Source organism: Physella acuta, unplaced genomic scaffold (genome assembly GCF_028476545.2).
Source record: "Physella acuta isolate Inbredline_101_S28 unplaced genomic scaffold, ASM2847654v3 ptg000082l, whole genome shotgun sequence".
NCBI classification, from domain to species: Eukaryota; Metazoa; Mollusca; class Gastropoda; family Physidae; genus Physella; species Physella acuta.
Genome location: NW_026731602.1, coordinates 131,256 through 153,228, shown reverse-complemented (window position 1 = coordinate 153,228; position 21,973 = coordinate 131,256). Strand labels below are relative to the sequence as shown.

The following is a 21,973-nucleotide window of genomic DNA, read 5'->3' as shown; positions in this document are numbered from 1 at the left end:
ATAATACATTACGTCTAATGACAATTTTTTATTTTTACCACTCAATGTATTTTGTTTTTCTATATCTTACATTGTCATCTTAATTTTTGATCACCTTAGTAAAAATTTGCTTAAGATTATAAACTTCAAGTTTTAAAAAACAACAACGTTATAGTACGTCGTGTCAAATGACACACCGTTTAAAATGTCTACATTTAAAGTTCACCAAAATAATGACGTAAAAACTAAATATGATATGACGTTAGCATACATATCATTCAATCTAATCACTCTAAAGTACAAATCAATAATTTTTATTGATTAAGGGGCTGGGTGAGTTGTTTTTATCACTATTCGCCCTTCCCCTTCCCTTTGTCCGCAACCCCGTTCCCCTTCTCCCATCCAACCTTGCGTCATCACACTAACCTCAATACCAACCGTTAGATAAACAGACCGTACTACTACTACTACCCGCACTATACCTATTCCATTTAAGAGACAAAGGCTGTATGACATTCCTACAGACAAATATTTATTCAACTAATATCACAACCCCCTAGAAACCACTCCAACAGACTGGGATACATAACTTGTAGACACCACTCCTCGTTGAATATCTCTTGCACCCTACCTACATCGACAACTTTGTCCGCCACCCTCGCCCCCGTCCCTAGTCTGAACTCGGTTACCAACAAGTTCAAAACATGCATGTTCCGAGTTCAAAACCAACCTTCACCGACACTACTATGAACTCGGCCCCTAACACTTCCAAAACATGCCTGTACTAACTTTGAAACCACCATCGGTGAAAACTTCACCGACCTTAGTATGGACTCTACACCTACCGATTCCAAAACATGCATGTTCCGAGTTCAAAACCAACCTTCACCGACCTTAGTATGGACTCTACACCTACCGATTCCAAAACATGCATGTTCCGAGTTCAAAACCAACCTTCACCGACACTAGTATGAACTCTGCTACCAACAATTCCCAAACATGCATGTAACAACTTTCCAACCTGCCTCAGTGCTAACAAAATTCCCCGACCCTAGTATGAACTCGACTACCATCAATTCCTAAACATCCATGTACCAACTTTGTAACCTGCCTCGGTGAAAACTTCACCGACCTTAGTTTAACTCTCCCTAACAATTCCAATGCTGCATGTACGAACTTTGTAACCTGCCTCGGTGAAAACACCCCCGTCCCTAGTATGAACTCGGTTACCAACAATTTCAAAACATACATGTTCCGAGTTCAAAACCAACCTTCACCGACACTAGTATGAACTCGGCTACCAACAATTCCTAAACATGCATGTACCAACTTTGCAACCTGCCTCGGTGAAAACATCTCCGACCCTAGTTTGAACTAGGCTACCAACAATTCCTAAACATGCCTGTCCTAACTTTGTAACCTGCCTCGGTGAAAACTTCACCGACCCTAGTATGAACTCTAGACCTTCCGATTCCAAAACATACATGTTCCGAGTTCAAAGCCAACCTTCACCGACCCTAGTATGAACACGGCCCCTAACAATTCCAAGGATGCATGTACCAACTTTACAACCTGCCTCAGTGTTAGCAAAACGCCCGACCCTAGTATGAACTCGACTGCCATCAATTCCTAAACATCCATGTACCAACTTCGAAACATCCCTCTGTGTTAACAAAACTCCCCCCGACCCTACTATAGACTCGACCCCTAACAATTCCTAAACATGCATGGTCTACCTTCGAACCTGCCTCGGTGAAAACGTCACCGACTCGTGTATAAAATCTGTCCCAACCAACTCCAAACCTTCCCTGGGCACCCGAATAAAAATAACTCACCCAGCCCCTTAATCAATAAAAATTATTGATTTGTACTTTAGAGTGATTAGATTGAATGATATGTATGCTAACGTCATATCATATTTAGTTTTTACGTCATTATTTTGGTGAACTTTAAATGTAGACATTTTAAACGGTGTGTCATTTGACACGACGTACTATAACGTTGTTGTTTTTTAAAACTTGAAGTTTATAATCTTAAGCAAATTTTTACTAAGGTGATCAAAAATTAAGATGACAATGTAAGATATAGAAAAACAAAATACATTGAGTGGTAAAAATAAAAAATTGTCATTAGACGTAATGTATTATGTATAAGTAAACTTTCTTAAAAAATTAAAGAAGTTCAAGTCAAAAAGAAGTTTGATGAAAACTGTAATACTAAAGCGAACATGGGAAGGTAATCTGCTGGAAGACTAGGATATATATTCGTCTTCCTTCTAGGTTCATTGCCTTTTTTGGTTGAGGTTAAACATCGCCATGTTTTCAAATATCGCGATGGACGTCACGTTCTCTCCCCTCTTACCTAGTAATCGCTTCCTCTACCTGTTGTTTACAACACGGTTACAAAGAAAAAATATCCCACCCCTCTACTTGAGACATAAAATACAAAAGTGTATTGTGCCTTGTCGTCACAGGAAACAAAAACGGTGGCGTCTAATGTTGTTAACCCTTGTCTTCCTAAATTATTTTTTAACTTGTTAAAGAAATTGAATGTTTAGTTAAGGATTCTGACGCGAGATTTTTCACAAGGGACGCTACTCGTGGCTGTAAACAAGGCTGTTCTAATTTTAGAACAGTTGTCTTTCCTCTCGTTTCTCTATTAGGGAAGACATGTGGGGAAGACACGCGCCACGTCTTTTAAAATGTAAACAAACGTGCACGAGGTGCACTTAAAATAAACCCCGCTGCGAAAATGACAACGGCATGGCGACACTTTTTGGAAAACACGCTTTCATGTAAATAAAATAAGGATCGCTTTTGTTGTCACCATGATAATGTATACCTATAAGTTCTCTCCGCCTTTATCGACCTAGTATGAATTTCGCGCGCGCGCGCGCGTATGTGTGTGTATGTGTGTGTGTGTGTGTTTGTGTGTGTGTGTGTGTGTATGTATATCTCAAAAAAGCGTATCATGTCAACACCTGGGCAACAAGTCATAGTCAAAAAGGCCTAATTCATTACAGATCTATAGGAAATCCCTCTTTACATGTACTTACGTTAGGGGGAGTAAACTCATTTGAATAAAAAAACGTATTTAAATATATAGAGTTATAGAACCTTAACCCCGCATACCTACGTACCAACGCATCAAGTCGCCCTGTCGCCCATTAAAAAACACGAACCTACCGAGACTTCGTTTCGTCTCAAAACCTGACTTAACTGTGGTTGAAAGAAAATTCCGACCCTTAAATATATTTTTGTTTTCGCTGACCCTCGCTATAAGCGAATAGTTACAACCATTAATCTTTCATACATAGCAAGGGACGGTTCGCAGGACATGTGGAAACAAAATTTTTTAATTTGATCAAAGAATGACCGGGCGTAGGATATGTGAACATAGTTCATGTACAGCTGAAGTCTAATGAAAAAAGCCGAGAGCCATGACTAATTACAGCACCAGCTGTCGCCACACTTAACGCGGAGAGGGACTTAATGGTTTCGATTAATTACCTGTTGTGATCGCTTCAGTGAGTCCGCTATTAAGCAACCACGGGGAGCGCCGGGGAGGCTCACGGGCGGCTCGATAAGTACAAGCTGTCGCTAATAAGTAACAGCTGTGGTTAAATGGATGTTATACACAATGACACTTTCTAGTACACGCTAGTGTTAGTCTTTTATTTCAAACGGCTTACAACAAAGAAATTAAAAGCAAACTAATTAAAATGAATTTCAAACAAATAAATTATACAAAGTAATTAAATTAAACAACAAGTAAACAACAATTAAAAATAAAATTTAAAAATAATAATTTAAAAAAAAAAAAAAATTTTAAAAATTTAAAAAAAAAAATTAAAATCAAATTACGTAACTCGTTAATAATAATTAAACTAATTATAAAATTAAATTAAAAATTTAAAAATTTAAAAAATTAAAATCAAATTACGTAACTCGTTAATAAAAATTACACATAGGTGGACCATCATACTGATGGTCAGTGGGTTCGATCAATGGAGGGTGAGGGCGAACAACACATAAACCCACGATGCATGACCAAATTAATTAGTCGGACCATCATTTGATGGCCGTGTGTGGAATCAATATTAACGCGCCCGTTGTCCCGATGGCTCCGTGGGTGCGATCAATACATTCCCATTAAAACGGGCAGCGGTGAGAAAACTTCGCGGGCGGGTCGATACGTAACAGCTGTGGTTGATCGTTATCTTTAATGGATGTTATTCACAAAGTACACGGCTAGTGTTAGTCTTTTATTTAAAACATACATACATTCAAACAAACCAACAAATTAAACAACAAAGAAAAGAAATATATCAAAGTAATTAAATTAAACAAAGTAATTAAAATCAAATTACGTAACTAGTTAATAATAATTTAACTAATTATAAAATAAAATAAAATTAAAAATAAACAAAATAAAAATAATTAAAAAGTAAACAAATAATCAAATTACGTAACTCGTTAATAATAATTACACAATATAAACAAAGTAATTAAACAATTTAAATCAAACAAATTAAACAATTACGTAATAAAAACACATTAAAATTACGTAACTAGGTCAAAAATTAATTAAAATTTTTAAAACTCATTAAAACTCATTAAAAAACTCATTAAAAAATTAATTAAAATTTTAAAAACTCATTAAAACTCATTAAAAACGCATTAAAATTACGTAACTAGGTCAAAAATTAATTAAAATTTAAAAATTAAATTCAAACTCATTAAAAACTCATTAAAATTACGTAACTAGGTCAATGATTACGTCATAATGTTACTAATTACGTCACAAGGTCACCAAAAGGTGACCTACTGACCTACTCCGCATCCGCATCCCCCACCCTAGGGTGGGTGAGTATTTTACTATATCTCATTGTCCCAGGCTGCTCACCCACCCTCACCCACCTTCACCCAGGTGGGTGAGTATTTTACTATATCTCATTGTCCCAGGCTGCGCCACCTGCTCACCCACCCCCACCCTGGTGGGTGAGTATTTTACTATATGTCGGTGTATCTCCACCTCCCCCAGGGAGTATTTTACTATATCTCGTTGTCCATCCAGGGTGCGCCGCCCTGCGCCACCCTCTTCACCCTGCGCCTCACCCTTCACCCTGCGCGTATTTTGCTATATCTCATTGTCCCTGCGCGCTGCGCCACCCTCTTCACCCTGCGCCTCACCCTTCACCCTGCGAGTATTTTACTATATCTCGTTGTCCATCCAGGGTGCGCCACCCTGCGCCACCCTCTTCACCCTGCGCCACTCACCCTTCACCCTGCGCGTATTTTGCTATATCTCATTGTCCCTGCGCGCTGCGCCACCCTGCGCCACCCTCTTCACCCTGCGCCTCACCCTTCACCCTGCGAGTATTTTACTATATCTCGTTGTCCATCCAGGGTGCGCCACCCTGCGCCACCCAAATACGACCCAAAAGTGACCTAATATACTAATTGGGTGCGATCGATATGAACTTGGCCCTTGTACGGTGCGTGATAAGAACAAAGGATTGCGGATCGATACGTGCCGGGTGCCATTAGCGAGTAACAGGTGTTGTTAATCGTTCTCTTTAATGAATGTTCTATGTTTGTAACGCTCGTTGTGGCGGAGAATTTAACCTGTTTTTTGTACACGGTCGTTGTAGGGGAGAATTTAAAACATACATACAACCAAATAAACAAACCAACAAATTAAACAACAAAGAAAAGAAATATATCAAATAAATAAATTAAACAAAGTAATTAAAATCAAATTACGTAACTAGTTAATAATAATTTAACTAATTATAAAATAAAATAAAATTAAAAATAAACAAAATAAAAATAATTAAAAAGTAAACAAATAATCAAATTACGTAACTCGTCAATAAAAATAATTAAAAAGTAAACAAATAATCAAATTACGTAACTCGTTAATAAAAATTACACAATATAAACAAAGTAATTAAATTAAACAACAAGTAAACAAACAAATTAAACAAAATAAAAATACAATCAAAGTAATTAAATTACGTAACTCGATAATAAAAATTAATTAAAAATTTAAAAACTCATTAAAACTAATTAAAAAATACATTAAAATTACGTAACTAGGTCAAAAAATTAATTAAAATTTTAAAAACTCATTAAAACTAATTAAAAAACTCATTAAAATTACGTAACTAGGTCAATGATTACGTCATAATGTTACTAATTACGTCACAAGGTCACCGGTGGTGACCTACTGACCTACTCCCCCACCTGCTCACCCACCCTAGGGTGGGTGAGTATTTTACTATATCTCGTTGTACCAGGCTGCTCACCCACCCTCACCCACCCTCACCCAGGTGGGTGAGTATTTTACTATATCCCATTGTACCAGGCTGCGCCACCTGCTCACCCAACTTCACCCAGATGGGTGAGTATTTTACTATATGTCGGTGTACCTCCTGCTCCCCCAGGGAGTATTTTACTATATGTCGTTGTACCAGGCTGCGGCAGGCTGCGCCTGGTGGGTGAGTATTTTGCTATATGTCATTGTACCAGGCTGGGGGAGTATTTTCCTATATATCCTTTGCTCCTGCTCCTGCTCCTGCTCCTGCTCCTGCTCACCCATACTACCCAAAAGTGACCTAATATACTACTCATATCGTGCGTAGAGAACGGTTATTGCAACACAGACATGGTGACTTGTTGTTACAAAGTTTTTGTTACGTGGACGCTTATTGTAAGAAATACGGTAGTTTTTTGACAACATGGCGTGATCCTCCGAAAAATAAAACATCATTAGCCCCCCCCCCCCCCCCCCCCGCCCCCTCCATTTTCGTCTACTGCCACCGCCCTCCCTACTTTCGCATTAAATCCTTTAAAAACCTAGTGGCTAAGGTCATCAACATTTAAATAAATATGGAATGTGTAATCTGACAATTAATTAATTACTCGTGATTTGATTTAGTAAAGCCTGGAGTCGTATCGAACTACCGAGATAGTGAAAACTTACAGCATTTGTTTTTCTCTTTCATTATTGAAGGTACGTACGTATGTGTGTGTGTGATAAGGGTGCTGCGTGTGTATGGGGTGGGGTGGGGGTTAGATCAGAAGGGTCACAGAGGGAGGGGGGTTAAAAGATCAAGTTTCAGGAAGGTTTAGAGGGTTAGGGTTGGTGGGGGTGGGGGAGGGGGGGGGGGGTGATCCGCGTCAATGTACTCAAAACGTAAACACAAGCAATAAAAAAAAACGTAAGCCCGAGCTCCTTAGTATGACATCTTTGATTATCATCGATGCCAGGCTAGCACGTTTCATCGTTGTTTACATTTGAATCTTCAATTACCGGGGGTATAATAACGCCTGCTACAGGAGCCGACTAATGAAGAGCATTAAGTGAGGTCCATTAAGGTAATTGTGTTTGTCATGTCGTACAAGACACGGCTCCCGCGGGCCAAAGACACGGCTCTTGCGGGCCACTCTCCGCTTTCAGTTGAGTGCCAGATAGGTTTCCTGAATATGAGGATCAAATCAAATTGCTGTACCCCGCCCAGGTAAAGTTACGTGTAGCGGTGATTGTTGTTAGGCCTGGCTATACAGGCAATTCTATGTCTAGTCTTGGCGTTAGCAAGGTGCGTTTTTTAAAAATATATTTGGGCTTCAACAGTCATAGTGATTTGGGTTAGTTTGAGATGTAAGCTACAACAGTTTAGATAGGTGGGTTAGATCTTGTAAATGTAAGTTGGCCTACAACAATTTAGATAGGGGGGTTAGATCTTTGAGATGTAAGTTGGGCAACAGCTCTAGTAAGTTGTGTTAGATGTTTGGCCGATAACAGTTTAGTTACTTGGGTTAGATCTTGCAAATGTAAGTTGGCCTACAACAGTTTACTTAGGTGGGTTAGATATTTAAGATGTAAGTTGGCCTACAACAGTTTACTTAGGTGGGTTAGATATTCAAGATGTAAGTTAGCCTACACCAGTTTACTTAGGTGGGTTAGATATTTAAAATGCAAGTTGGCCTACACCAGTTTACTTAGGTGGGTTAGATATTTAAAATGTAAGTGGGCCTACACCAGTTTAGTTAGACTGGATCTTGCAAATGTACTCAGAGCTACGACAGACCTAGGGACTGGCAGTGAGTCAGATTTCGGCTATAGAGACCCACGCTGTTGTTGCATGAAGAATTAACACTAACTATACGCAGGACTGTCCCCTGTGGTTTATCTTCACAAAAGGTCCGAGTGGCTGGAGCTGTAGACAACATGGACATAAGTGTCTTTTGGTGTACTTGATTATTCTACATGCCACAAGCTTCTGTACATAGTCCCAGTCTCCATTTTTTTTATCATTCTTTAGCCATGTCCATGGGTAAAGCTCGTATACTGAGTGTATACAGAAGTTTTAAGTTATGACAGTACTTTCAATAAACATTATACATTGTTAACATTTCCCAGACCTGTCGCTTCTTACATCAACCATTCAAGAGACAGGGACCACGTATCATGTTTTTGTACCATAGTCAAGTCTCATATTTCCGGTACCGTAGTCCTGTCAGTCTCATATTTCCGGTACCGTAGTCCCGTCAGTCTCATATTTCCGGTACCTTAGTCCTATCAGTCTCATAATTCCGGCACCGTAGTCCTGTCAGTCTCATATTTCCGGTACCGTAGTCCAGTCTCATATATCCGGTACCGTAGTCCTGCCAGTCTCATATTTCCGGTACCGTAGTCCCGTCAGTCTCATATTTCCGGTACCGTAGTCCTATCAGTCTCATAATTCCGGCACCGTAGTCCTGTCAGTCTCATATTTCCGGTACCGTAGTCCAGTCTCATATATCCGGTACCGTAGTCCTGTCAGTCTCATATTTCCGGTACCGTAGTCCTGTCAGTCTCATATTTCCGGTACCGTAGTCCTATCAGTCTCATAATTCCGGCACCGTAGTCCTGTCAGTCTCATATTTCCGGTACCGTAGTCCAGTCTCATATATCCGGTACCGTAGTCCTGTCAGTCTCATATTTCCGGCACCGTAGTCCTGTCAGTCTCATATTTCCGGTACCGTAGTCAAGTCTCATATATCCGGTACCGTAGTCCTGTCAGTCTCATATTTCCGGCACCGTAGTCCTGTCAGTCTCATATTTCCGGTACCGTAGTCAAGTCTCATATATCCGGTACGTAGTCAAGTTTCATATATCCGGTACCGTAGTCCTGTCAGTCTCATATTTCCGGTACCGTAGTCAAGTCTCATATATCCGGTACGTAGTCAAGTTTCATATATCCGGTACCGTAGTCCTGACAGTCTCATATTTCCGGTACCGTAGTCCTGTCAGTCTCATATTTCCGGTACCGTAGTCCAGTCTCATATTTCCGGTACCGTAGTCCTGACAGTCTTATATTTCCGGTACCGTAGTCCCGTCAGTCTCATATTTCCGGTACCGTAGTCCTGTCTCATATTTCCGGTACCGTAGTCCCGTCTCATATTTCCGGTACCGTAGTCCCGTCTCATATTTCCGGTACCGTAGTCCTGTCTCATATTTCCGGTACCGTAATCCCACCAGCAGTCTCGTATTTCTCCCAGCAGCCTCAGATCCGAGGGTACCCAAATGGTACCCGATCAGTGACAGACGAATGTGTACCATTCGGTGACAGACTAATGTGTACAACTTCCCAAACAAAATCTCCGCTTTGCTGGATTTCTTACGATGAATTTTGATTCCTGCCGCTGTTTAAAGACAAAATTAAACCTACCATTATCGTCATCTCATGGATTCAAGTTACAGAATTGTAAACTATTACAGTCACCTAACACGTACTATTGGTTGGAGCCTGCTCCTCAAATGTAAGTGCCCTTTGTTGGTAGTGTAACTTCCACATGCTGCAGGATGATGTTTTACAAAAGTTTACATGTGCAGTGTATCAACAAGATAAACTTGGGATGATCGGTCATGCGCGCTGGATGTGAAAATAACATTTCCTGTCTTTCACCAGTCTCACAGAGGCTAACTCTACTTCATCTTGATTTGGCTATTGATCACACACAAAATAAGACGACATTAAAAAATGGCAACGCTAACCCATAATCAGTGCACACATCACGTGCCCCACCCTAGGGCACCCATCATATGCCCCAGCCTAGGGTACCTATCACGTGCCCCAGCCTAGGGCACCCATCTCTGACACAACCTATGCAGTTCCGCCTCATTACCCCCAAGTTTAATTCCTTTTATCAGCGGCCGCGAAATGACTAGAACAACAAACTCAATTATCCTCGGACGGTACGGGGCGGAAGTCACCGTGAGCTAACCACGTGACTTCACGGTACGACCGTACACTCGGCCCGCCGAGCGGCGACGGGGAAAAGCGACCCGCTGCGTCGCGATTTTTTCCCCTCGTTTTTGGGAGGAGCGGACGGCGATTTGCGGTGTTGTTCTACGGCGAGGCAGAGCGTTGAACAGGGAAAAGACGAACCCCTCCCCCCTATACTTTATAATACACTTCTACTTATTGTTCAGCGGGGGGAGAACGGGCGGTGGGGTAGAGAAGCACTTAAGGGGGCCCCGCCGTAGCAAAGCCTCGAGAGAGAGAGGCGGAAGGAAGGCGAGTTATTAAGGTTGAATGGGACACACGGTAGGAAAACAACACGGGCAGATAACTCGACTGGAGTGGGACTAGACGAGTCGTGGATTAACGGCCGTCGTCAACAGTCGGTCTGTGGACTTTGTTTCAGGATAATTCGATGGATTTGGATTAAACCTTTTCTCTAGGTGGGTGTGTTGTTGATTGGCTTTGACCAGGAGTAAAATGCGAACACTAGTATATAGGATCTAGTATACTATAGTCCTACATTTAGTTTAAAATAAGTTATAGGCTTATAGAACAACATATATATATACTAAATAAAATCATCATATTTATATTTTATAGAGAAGACAGTCTAATGCTAGAACTAGATACTATATTAAAATAGAAAGTAATATATATATATATATATATATATATATATTGTTACGTACCCCCTTCTCTAATCCTTTCGAACTAGTCAGGGGATCGTAAACAAGAAGAACAAAAATAAAAATAAATAAAAGCCAACTTCAGTAATCTCTATTTATTCGCCACAAATCACAACACTTAAAGTTAACCCGCCACCGAAGTACAACAATCAGAAATATACACAAGTAACTACAACAACTAAAGTCCTTAAATCGACTGCCCTACTTGTCCCTAACTGTCTATCTAGCCTAGGTCTAGTACATGTCGTGGCTTTCCACTCGCTCACAGAGACGACCCATGTCTCCTCTAAACCTAGCTATCCGAGACGTCCGTCCGTCTCCGAGTGTGTCCCCCGAGTGTCTGTCGAGTGTGTCCCCCTAGTCTCCGGTCTACCCTCCTAAAGTACTCAAGTCGTCCCTCGCTAGTGTGGGAACCTTGTTAATCGAGCCTGACCCCCAGGTCAGGTCAGGTCAGGACATGACCGTCCATCTCGGCCCTGTGCGATCTGGAAGGTTTTCCCAACCGTAAATCACGAGTTCTTGGCCACGTTAATAGCTCGGACCCCAAGACACCAGGTATGCATCGCCCACAGCGTGGTAACCAATCCGGTGTGGCCGTCACGGCCCAAAGGTTCTCACGGCCTATGCTGGCCAGTGCATTAACATGCCTGAGCATTTCATTTTAATTACCTGGCCCTCCTCGATGGGACCAAACCCAGGTAAAAATCACTTGGGTTCGTAACACCCCCACCCTTCAAGAAATTAATTCGCCACCACATGGTGAATTAATTGAACATCTCTTACTAGACAACCATACCAATCTCACAATTCCTCAAAAGTCCCAGAATAAACCTAAATGGGACTAAATCCATTTAACATAATCATTACTAAAAAGATAAGAAACGTGGATGATTTAGTCACAATAACAAGTTTGACTAAATACCCCAAACACGATGTCATCAAACATAGACATCAAAGTAAATAAAACAGCAAATCTGCAACACATGTGTCACTGTCGCAAATAATGCTAAGATTGAAAACCAACAGTCTTCGTTTTACTGATAGTTACGTCATCAGTCAACAAAACTTGTCAATACAATTAAAAACTGTCACGAATTCATCATCATGTAAAACATCAATAACACATTTTTTTTTTTACAAGACATGTAAAAGGTACATTCTTTAAGCCTGAAAACAGTTCATTTTGATTAGAACACTTGCATCCTGGGAAAACATGAAACAGTCTATCTTGGAAACAGTTCTAATAGGTTTGAAACACAAATTAGTTTTCCGTCTTTCGGGTCATCATGAGTCCGTAAACATAAAAACTTTAGCCGAACTTTATAACGGCGCAGCACAAATTTAGTAACAGAGTTATTGTCCGTCCACACCAATATCGACTCGCACATAAGGCGTGGTTTCACAGGACTGCTTGCACTAATGTAGCCATGTTTTGACACGATGTTAATCCTGAACATCGAGTCACACAAAGAGGGAACGATTACACGCCCCGTCTCCGTGAAAGCAATGGGGTGTGCGCTCGCTTGTACGCACCCTCGGTTGAGAGAAGTAGCGTGACCCGCTGAGGTCACCGTCTCCGGGTTGTTGGTTTTGACCGGGTCGGTCAGAGAACAATAAATCACCTCCGTGATAAGGGGAGGGAAGCCTGAGTTAGGCTCAACTCCTAAACAAAAGGTAACGACTTTGCTCGTCACCGCTGACAAAAGATTCACCGTCTCCTCGATCTCTGGATGTAGAACACCATCCACGTGACCTCCAGGTGAGGTCATGGCCTCCAGGTTGCTGGACTTGGTCGGGGAGAAATCAAATACTGCTGGGATCATGGGAGGACAGCCCGTGTTAGGCTCACCTCCAAGACAATGGGTAACAATTTCGTCTGTTACCGCGGCTGGCAGAAGATTCGTTGACTCGTCTAACTGAAGGTGTAGGTCACCATTCACATGACCTCCGGATAAGGTCATGACGCCATCAAGATGACAAGTAGTAAGGTCTTGATCAGATGCAGTTACTGGTTCAGGTTCAGACGAGGACAGCCTGTTCTCATGGGTATTCACTCTCTCGGTGGTTACCGTGATTTCAGCGGTGGTTGTAACCACTGGTTCTGATATTGACTGCCCCTTTTCATGACTGGTCAACATCAGAGTGGTTGCCGTTATATCATCGGTGGTTGTATCCACTGGGTCAGATATTGACAGCCCCTTTTCATGACTGGCCAATAACAGAGTGGTCGCCGTGATATCATCGGTGGTTGTATCCACTGGGTCAGATATTGACAGCCCCTTTTCATGACTGGTCAACATTAGTGTGGTCGCCGTGATTTTATCTAAACCAATAACTTGCTGACTGCCTTCAGTACTTGTCGGCACACAACTCTCAACTCGTAAGCTATCAGCACGTTTTGACGTTTGTGCTGATTCTGCTAGGTTAGAGTCGACTTCAGGGACTGAGCCAAAGCTAGTGGCAGCCTTAGTCTGAGACTGACAAAACTCACTACCAACTCTATCAGACAACAAACTATCTTCATCTCTATACCGATCCTCGGAAACTACTACACTAGCCTGAGAGAAAACAGAGACAGATTCTGGAAAGTCAAACAACCCACTAAGCTGCGCCTCTTCCCATAGCCTAAGTAAATCCCGTTCCCTCCTGATCTCTAATAGTTTAACTTCATGTCCGAACAGTTTCTCTAAACTTTTAATGTTAATTTCCTTCCAAGATTCTGACATGAATATATCCCTCCTGATCTCTAACAACTTATCCTCTTTTTCTCTCGCGATCTCTAACAACTTAGCTTGAAACTTTCTCTCAATTTCTTCAACCCTAATTCGTCCTATCTCATAATATTCTATCGAGTCTAGACACTCCTCCTCTAATCTACCTGTATTTACTAACTCAACACAAATATGATCTCGTAGAACTCTATCTCTATCCGAGACATCAACCTCTAGTCCTAGCTCCTCAACTAGACGCAACAACTCTACGCGACAAAACCTGTCTAAAACTTCTAGAGTTGGACACTCCATAAAACTCATTACGTCCATGATTCACACTTACGGAACTTATCCAGCTAAATGGTGGCGGTTAACTAACAAAAAATGTGGCTCACAACAAACAACTTTAACTTAAACATTAAAAGTAGGGCTATCACCTTTGACACTTCAAATAGGTAGACACCAGCTATACTGGGCCAACCAAACTAAATATCCAGCTACACTGGACCACAAACGATTTACTCACGTATACTGGGAATTGACCCTCCAGCTATACTGAGCAAACCAAACAAAAATTACGAATTTATTCACGTACCTGGGAATTGACCCTCCAGCTGTACTGAATAAACCCGAACACTCCAGTTCCACTGGACCACACAAAAATATTCGAGTATACTGGGCATTAATCCCTCCAGCTATACTGAATCAACAAAAAAAATTCCAGCTCTACTGGACCAACATAAAAATCAAGCAAAATAAACTCAGTGTCAATACAAAGGTGATAAGCTCGCTACTTACTCAATGTTTGGAAAACTCTCCTGATTCCGTGAACAACTTTACTCTCACTACTCATAAAACTTAAAACTAAAACACAAGCTCGTGAGCCCCCAACTGAAAATGGCATCAAAAGAAACTATTCAACTCGTTGTCTGTCCTATCCCGGACTCTAGCCACCAATTGTTACGTTCCCCCTTCTCTAATCCTTTCGAACTAGTCAGGGGATCGTAAACAAGAAGAACAAAAATAAAAATAAATAAAAGCCAACTTCAGTAATCTCTATTTATTCGCCACAAATCACAACACTTAAAGTTAACCCGCCACCGAAGTACAACAATCAGAAATATACACAAGTAACTACAACAACTAAAGTCCTTAAATCGACTGCCCTACTTGTCCCTAACTGTCTATCTAGCCTAGGTCTAGTACATGTCGTGGCTTTCCACTCGCTCACAGAGACGACCCATGTCTCCTCTAAACCTAGCTATCCGAGACGTCCGTCCGTCTCCGAGTGTGTCCCCCGAGTGTCTGTCGAGTGTGTCCCCCTAGTCTCCGGTCTACCCTCCTAAAGTACTCAAGTCGTCCCTCGCTAGTGTGGGAACCTTGTTAATCGAGCCTGACCCCCAGGTCAGGTCAGGTCAGGACATGACCGTCCATCTCGGCCCTGTGCGATCTGGAAGGTTTTCCCAACCGTAAATCACGAGTTCTTGGCCACGTTAATAGCTCGGACCCCAAGACACCAGGTATGCATCGCCCACAGCGTGGTAACCAATCCGGTGTGGCCGTCACGGCCCAAAGGTTCTCACGGCCTATGCTGGCCAGTGCATTAACATGCCTGAGCATTTCATTTTAATTACCTGGCCCTCCTCGATGGGACCAAACCCAGGTAAAAATCACTTGGGTTCGTAACAATATATATATATATATATATATATATATATATATATATATATATATATATATATATATATACATATATTATAATTTATAATAGTATTATAATCGTTTATATATTATATAACAATTTATATTCACGTAAAGCAGTCTTTAACTGACTTAGTCTACATATTAATTTGCTCTATTGAATATTTATTAAAAATATATAGGCTATATATATATACATACATGTAAATATATATGTTCATATATATGTTCATATATATGTACATATATATGTATAGATATGTACATATATATGTATAGATACGTACATATATATGTACATATTTATTTATATAAATATATGCGTAAATGTACATGTATTATCAATGCCTATAGGGGCAGGTCTATAAAAGTGAATCTAGTGAATTAAAATCACGCTTAGGCTCCTGTACCCAACCTTACCTTCCTAGCAAAACATTTGAAATGACCGACCTGGACCAACCGTTCCTTCGATATGAGCCGATCAGTTATATCGATGACAAAACATTTGAAATGACCGACGTGGGCCGACGTGTGTTCGATATCAGCCGATCAGTTGTTGATAGCATTCTTCCATGACGAAAAAAACCGTTTGCTCTTACAATGATGGGAGTAGAGGGGAGGTGCATACAGTGTTGGGAAGGGGGGGTATGTGATGGTCATCGTCCATATACAGTCGAGCACTTAATTAATTAATTACAGTTGTCAACCCGCTGATTGCATGTTGATGTGTATTTGATGTACACACGATTGTGATTATTTTGTACACTTCTTTGTGAGCTTGATGTACACATGAATGTTATAAAATATTTTTGTAAACTGGGCTCAAATAGCGAGCTGGTTAGTATAATATCTTAGGTGGTTAGTGGCGATTATTTTTTTTTATAATCATTTTACTATTTTTCAAAACTATTTTATAGTTATTTTATATTTTAAAATAATGTATTAATAATTATTTAATAGCTATTTTATAATTAGTTTATAATTATTTTAAATTTTTAAAATAATTACTTATAGGGGCCTACTCATTTTGTATTTATTTTATAGTTATTTTACCATTATTTTATAATTTATTATTATTATTATTATTATTTTATTGTCAGTTTATAATGTTTTAATAACATTGATTTCTTTGATCGAGTCATTTAAATCGGTTTATTTTGACACAGCGAGCTAAAAAAAAATATTTCTAAGTTACACATTTGATTAATGTTTGGTTAAATTATTTCTCATAATCGAAACAATGCCACTATGTTTAGTTATTTGTTTCGTGTAGTTCTATCAAAAGTAGTAACACCCCTACATAGATAAACGTTATGTTGCTTACAAAATTATTGTCCAGTTAGACGATTATGTATTGAAATCAAATATATATATATATATATATATTAAAAAATTATCCTTATTTGCTTACATGATGTATTCAAAATATAAGTTTAAAAAGTATTTATACACAAAAAGAGTGGCATACACTAGAATCTATATGTTGTTGTATTAGCTCATACGGTAGTGTTCGGCATCGTGTGTTACGGGGGGGGGGGGGGGGAATGTGTCCATATGTTGTTGTATTAGCTCATAAGGTAGCCTCATGTGTTACAGGAGAGATGTATGTGTCCATATGTTGTTGTGTTAGCACATACGATAGTGTGTAGCTTCATGTGTTACGGGAGGGATTTATGTGTTAACCTCATTCTAATTATTTCAAGCAGTCTGATTGTGTGGTCACTCATCAGTTTTTTGTTTGCCCTCGACTGTCCTCGACTGTCCCCTGCCCTCGATTTTGTTTGCCCTCGACTATCGTCTGCCCTCGACTATCGTCTGCCCTCGACTGCCCTCGACTATCCTCTGCCCTCGACTGTCGTCTGCCCTCAACTATCGTCTGCCCTCGACTATCGTCTGTGTCCCATCAGGTCAGTTGTGGTCCTCGAGCGACCATAATAAAGTAAACACAGTCGAATAACCGCAATATTCAAACTCTAGTTCCTTAGATTCGTTTCTGTCGCCTTGTCTTCGACTTAACAACCAACATACATCACTCGAACAAACACATATCAACTTAAACAACCAACATACATCACTAGACCAAACACATAACAACTTAAACAACCAACATACACATAGCATACCACAAGGAACATAACACAACGTACTACACCCAAAACTTAACATACAAACAGGCATAGAATTATATATGCCAAATAGTGTCACTTTGTTAGTTAAACTATCATGTTCTTACCACACCGAACACACCATGACATACAATCAACACACCATGACATACAGCCAACACACCATGACATACAGCCAACACACCATGACATACAGCCAACACACCATGTCATACAGCCAACACACCATGACATACAGCCAACACACCATGACATACAGCCAACACACCATGACATACACCGAACACACCAAGACATAAACCGAACACACCATGTCATACAACCAACACACCAAGACATAAAACGAACACACCATGACATAAACATCCCGTATGCACACATTTACCTTAGAATAATGCCCCTTGCTGCCCTTGTCGTACCTTATCAACCAACAAAAAAAAAAACAAAAAAAAACAAAGAAACGAAAACGAACAAAAAAAATTACTAACTAAAAACAAATGATGTCAACTGAAGACTCATGGGCCTCACGTTAAGAGCTGAATCATTTTTATCGAAATATTTTTATCGAAATAATTTTATCTTAACATTTTTCTACTCAAATTTTAGTCAAGGCTTTAGCTATAAATGTCTGCAGTTTTTTTTTCTCTGTTGATACTGCAGATATGTCTGTCTATGTCTTGACAGCCTTAAATTTTCTGCCAATCTTGCACCCCCCCCCTGGACTGCCACTCACCAAAACCACCCCGGTAAGATTCTGTCGCCCGCCTCCCCCCCCCCCCCCTAGAGTCTGTTTTTTTAGCGGGTGATAGAGTGGAGAGGAAGTTCCTGCGTCTCTAAGGGTTGTTGGATGTCTGTCTCTCAGATTCAAGGATGTCTGTCTAAATTTTTTTTACACAGAATTCATTGCACCTCACCTCTCCCCAGCCCCGCCCCACCCACCCCCACCATACACACCTCACCCCATCCCCACCCCCACCATACACACCTCAATCCGCTCCACACACAACATACACACCACCCCAGCCCCCCACCCCCAACATACACACACCACCCCAGCCCCACCCCCACCAAAGAAACCTCAATCTAGCTTTACCCCAAACCAAACCTACCCCACAGCGGCACTACCCCACCCCACAACACCCCACTCATCCCACCCCAGACTAACACAACTCGCCCCAGTCCCCCCCCCCCCCCCCCCCCCACATCTCCAGCGCTCTGACAAGCGTGAAGTAACTTGGACAAGCCCCACATACACACCCCAGTATCCCCACGCCCCCCATCCCCATCACCCTGACTAGCGTGAAGACAACCTAGACAAGAAGCAAGAAACACAAACGCTGTAAGCAAAAAAAAAAAAAGTTTCACAACTGCCGTGTGCGAAAATAATGTTTTGTGTTTTTGTTGCGGCGGGATGAGGGTAGCTTTGATGTTGGTAAACATCTGGCGTTGTTTGCTGCATACGGGTAAAAATTGGCTGCCCGTCATGACGGGTATCACGTGATCACGAACCAACACGTAACAATAGGTAGCTGTTTGCCTTACCGTCGCTGCTGTATTACCTGAACGGATTAGGACAATTGTTTTCTTATTTTGTAGCGCCTGCCCCACGCCAAACGTAACACCGCTTGTGATCTCGATAACCTACAGATACAAAACTATTTGTTTAGTAACGACTTTACAGTAATGTTTACAAACTCAGTGTTACGTAACCTAAGCAACGACACAAAAACCAACACACTAACCCTGTTCTAACTTGTTCTATCGTTTCCTTGCTCTGATAAACTTGGTCTATGTTTTAAACGTATGTTGTTTTGTTAGCTATGTATATATCTTTACATCATACAACAAGACATAAAAGCTGTCTAAGTATCGCTTGCTGGTAGAAACGGTTTTTGAAGCCATTTTAGACTTAACGGCGCGGAAGACATTACACAAACCCCTTCCAAAAAATGACTTTTTACCGACATTTCATGATGCAACTTTGGTTGAAGCGACATTTCAAAACTGACTTAACAAAATTGACATTTCAAAACTGACTTAACAAAAACGACATTTCACAACTGACTTAATAAAAACGACATTTCACAACTGACTTAATAAAAACGACATTTCACAACTGAATTAACAAAAGCGACATTTCACAACTGACTTAATAAAAACGACATTTCACAACTGACTTAACAAAAACGACATTTCACAACTTACTATAAAAAACCACATTTGACGAACAGACCAAGGCTAGAGCTAAACTCCGCAGCAGGTATGAAAGCCAACGTTTGTGTGTGAGGTTTTCATGGCCAACATTTATAGCTGATGGTTATGGCTGATGTTAATAGCTGCAGCTACAGAAGCGCCAGGACAGCTAGCTGAGATGTGAGCGCTAGCTGACTAGCAGGTAGCATTTAGTCATGTAGTCAGGGATGGCAGCGTTTAGTAAGGGATGGTAGCGTTTAGTAAGGGATGGTAGCATTTAGTCAGGGATGGTAGCGTTTAGTCAGGGATGGTAGCGTTTAGTCAGGGATGGTAGCGTTTAGTCAGGGATGGTAGCGTTTAGTCAGGGATGGTAGCATTTAGTCAGGGATGGTAGCGTTTAGTCAGGGATGGTAGCGTTTAGTCAGGGATGGTAGTAGCGTTTAGTCAGGGATGTTAGTTCTTGAATTCTAGCCCTTAGCCTCAGCTAAAGTTGTTTTATGACTTGTTTACTTTTTTTTGTGATGGCTCAACTCATCACTTTTATCAAGTTAATAATTATGTTCATTTTAGATATTTTTTAACCCGTTAATTCTGTAGGTTAATTTTAAGATCTATTTTAACCCAATAATTAACTATGTAGTTTCATTTTTAGATCTATTTTTAACCCGTTAATTAATTCTGTAGCTTAATGTTTAGATCTATTTTGACCTGTTAATTGATTATGTAGTTTAATTTCAAGATTTATTTTAACTCGTTAATTAATTAATTCTGTAGTTATAATTTTATATGTATTTTAACCCGTTAATTGATTAGGTAGATTAACAACGTAATAGTGACGCTACCCATTCAACAATATAACACTGTAGTTTTTTTTTGTACTGGTCGATTAACCGTACACATATGCACATAGCACACTACAGCCCATATAGGATAACCAATTGATCAAGTACGATACTTGAACCACCTAACCTTACCCTGACCCTAACGCTTAAAAAAATGTAAAACCTAAATCCAGATTTAAACTTTTCAAGTTTGTAACTATCGTTACATAAGTGCTGTTAATTGAAACAAAAACAAATTAAATTTTTTATTTCGCTGGTGAATATTTTACCCCAAGCAAAACACTCAAATGTACCCCCCCCTCTCCTATTCTAATGTTCCCCCTCCCTCCCCAGCATGTGAACAACACTTCATCACCACACGCTGTCGGGTACACCTCGCCGATAATTTACGCACCGCCGTCTGCGCACCAACCAGCACCGCCGTGCACCGCTGTGCTACGACATTACCAGCGCGCATTCACAGCAAGACTAGCGAGTCGACCATATGTTACGGTACCTCCCCTTGTAAAACAAATTTATTTCCTCCCCCCCCCCTACCGTGCTACAAATATTACGTCGTAGCACAGCTGGGGGTCTGGGGTTACTCTATAAAACATCCATTTTTTATCCCCACTTCAGCAAGTTGTGTACCGTCGGGCTAATCTTTAAATCCTGGCGATAAGCCTAATATAGACGCTAGTCCTAATGGTAAAAATAAACGTTGATAAGAAAGCTTTGATTAATAAAGTGTAGGTATGGCACTTTACCGGAAGTATATGTTATGTTTTTAACAAAACAAACGGCAGCATACTTAAGTCACAACAGCAGCATACTTAAGTCATAACAAACAGCAGCATACTTAAGTCACAACACCAACATACTTAATTCACAACACCAACATATTTAAGTTATAACAGCAGCATACTTAATTCACAACAAACAGCAGCATACTTAATTCACAACAAACAGCAGCATACTTAATTCACAACAAACAGCAGCATACTTAATTCACAACAAACAGCAGCATACTTAATTCACAACAAACAGCAGCATACTTAATTCACAACACCAACATACTTAAGTCATAACAGCAGCATACTTAAGTCATAACAGCAGCATACTTAAGTCACAGCAAACAGCAACATACTTAAGTCACAATACCAACATACTTAAGTCACAGCAAACAGCAACATACTAAAGTCACATCAAACAGCAACATACTTAAGTCACAACACCAACATACTTAAGTCACAGCAAACAGCAACATACTAAAGTCACAGCAAACAGCAGCATACTTATTGACCCAGATCTAGACAACTCCGTTACACAACCAGTTCTAGACAACTTTGGTTGGCTAGACAGTCACGCTCACGTGACCCACGGGATTACCACGTGACAAATATGCACGAGCACGCTGAGACAAATGATAAATCATACATCAGTTGATAGTAGCTCACTTTTT

The 21,973-nt window shown here is 40.5% G+C and overlaps 1 protein-coding gene across 1 annotated transcript in view; it reads left to right on the top strand.

Moving 5' to 3' along the window:
• The first annotated feature begins 10,441 nt into the window (after positions 1 to 10,441).
• The window catches only part of LOC131957903 (uncharacterized), a 93,622-nt gene continuing 82,090 nt past the window's right edge, over positions 10,442 to 21,973 (top strand). Inside the window, exon 1 of the mRNA XM_059322736.1 lies at positions 10,442 to 10,713. The gene's annotated coding sequence lies outside the window, so the exon portion shown is untranslated. The remainder of the gene's footprint in view (positions 10,714 to 21,973) is intronic.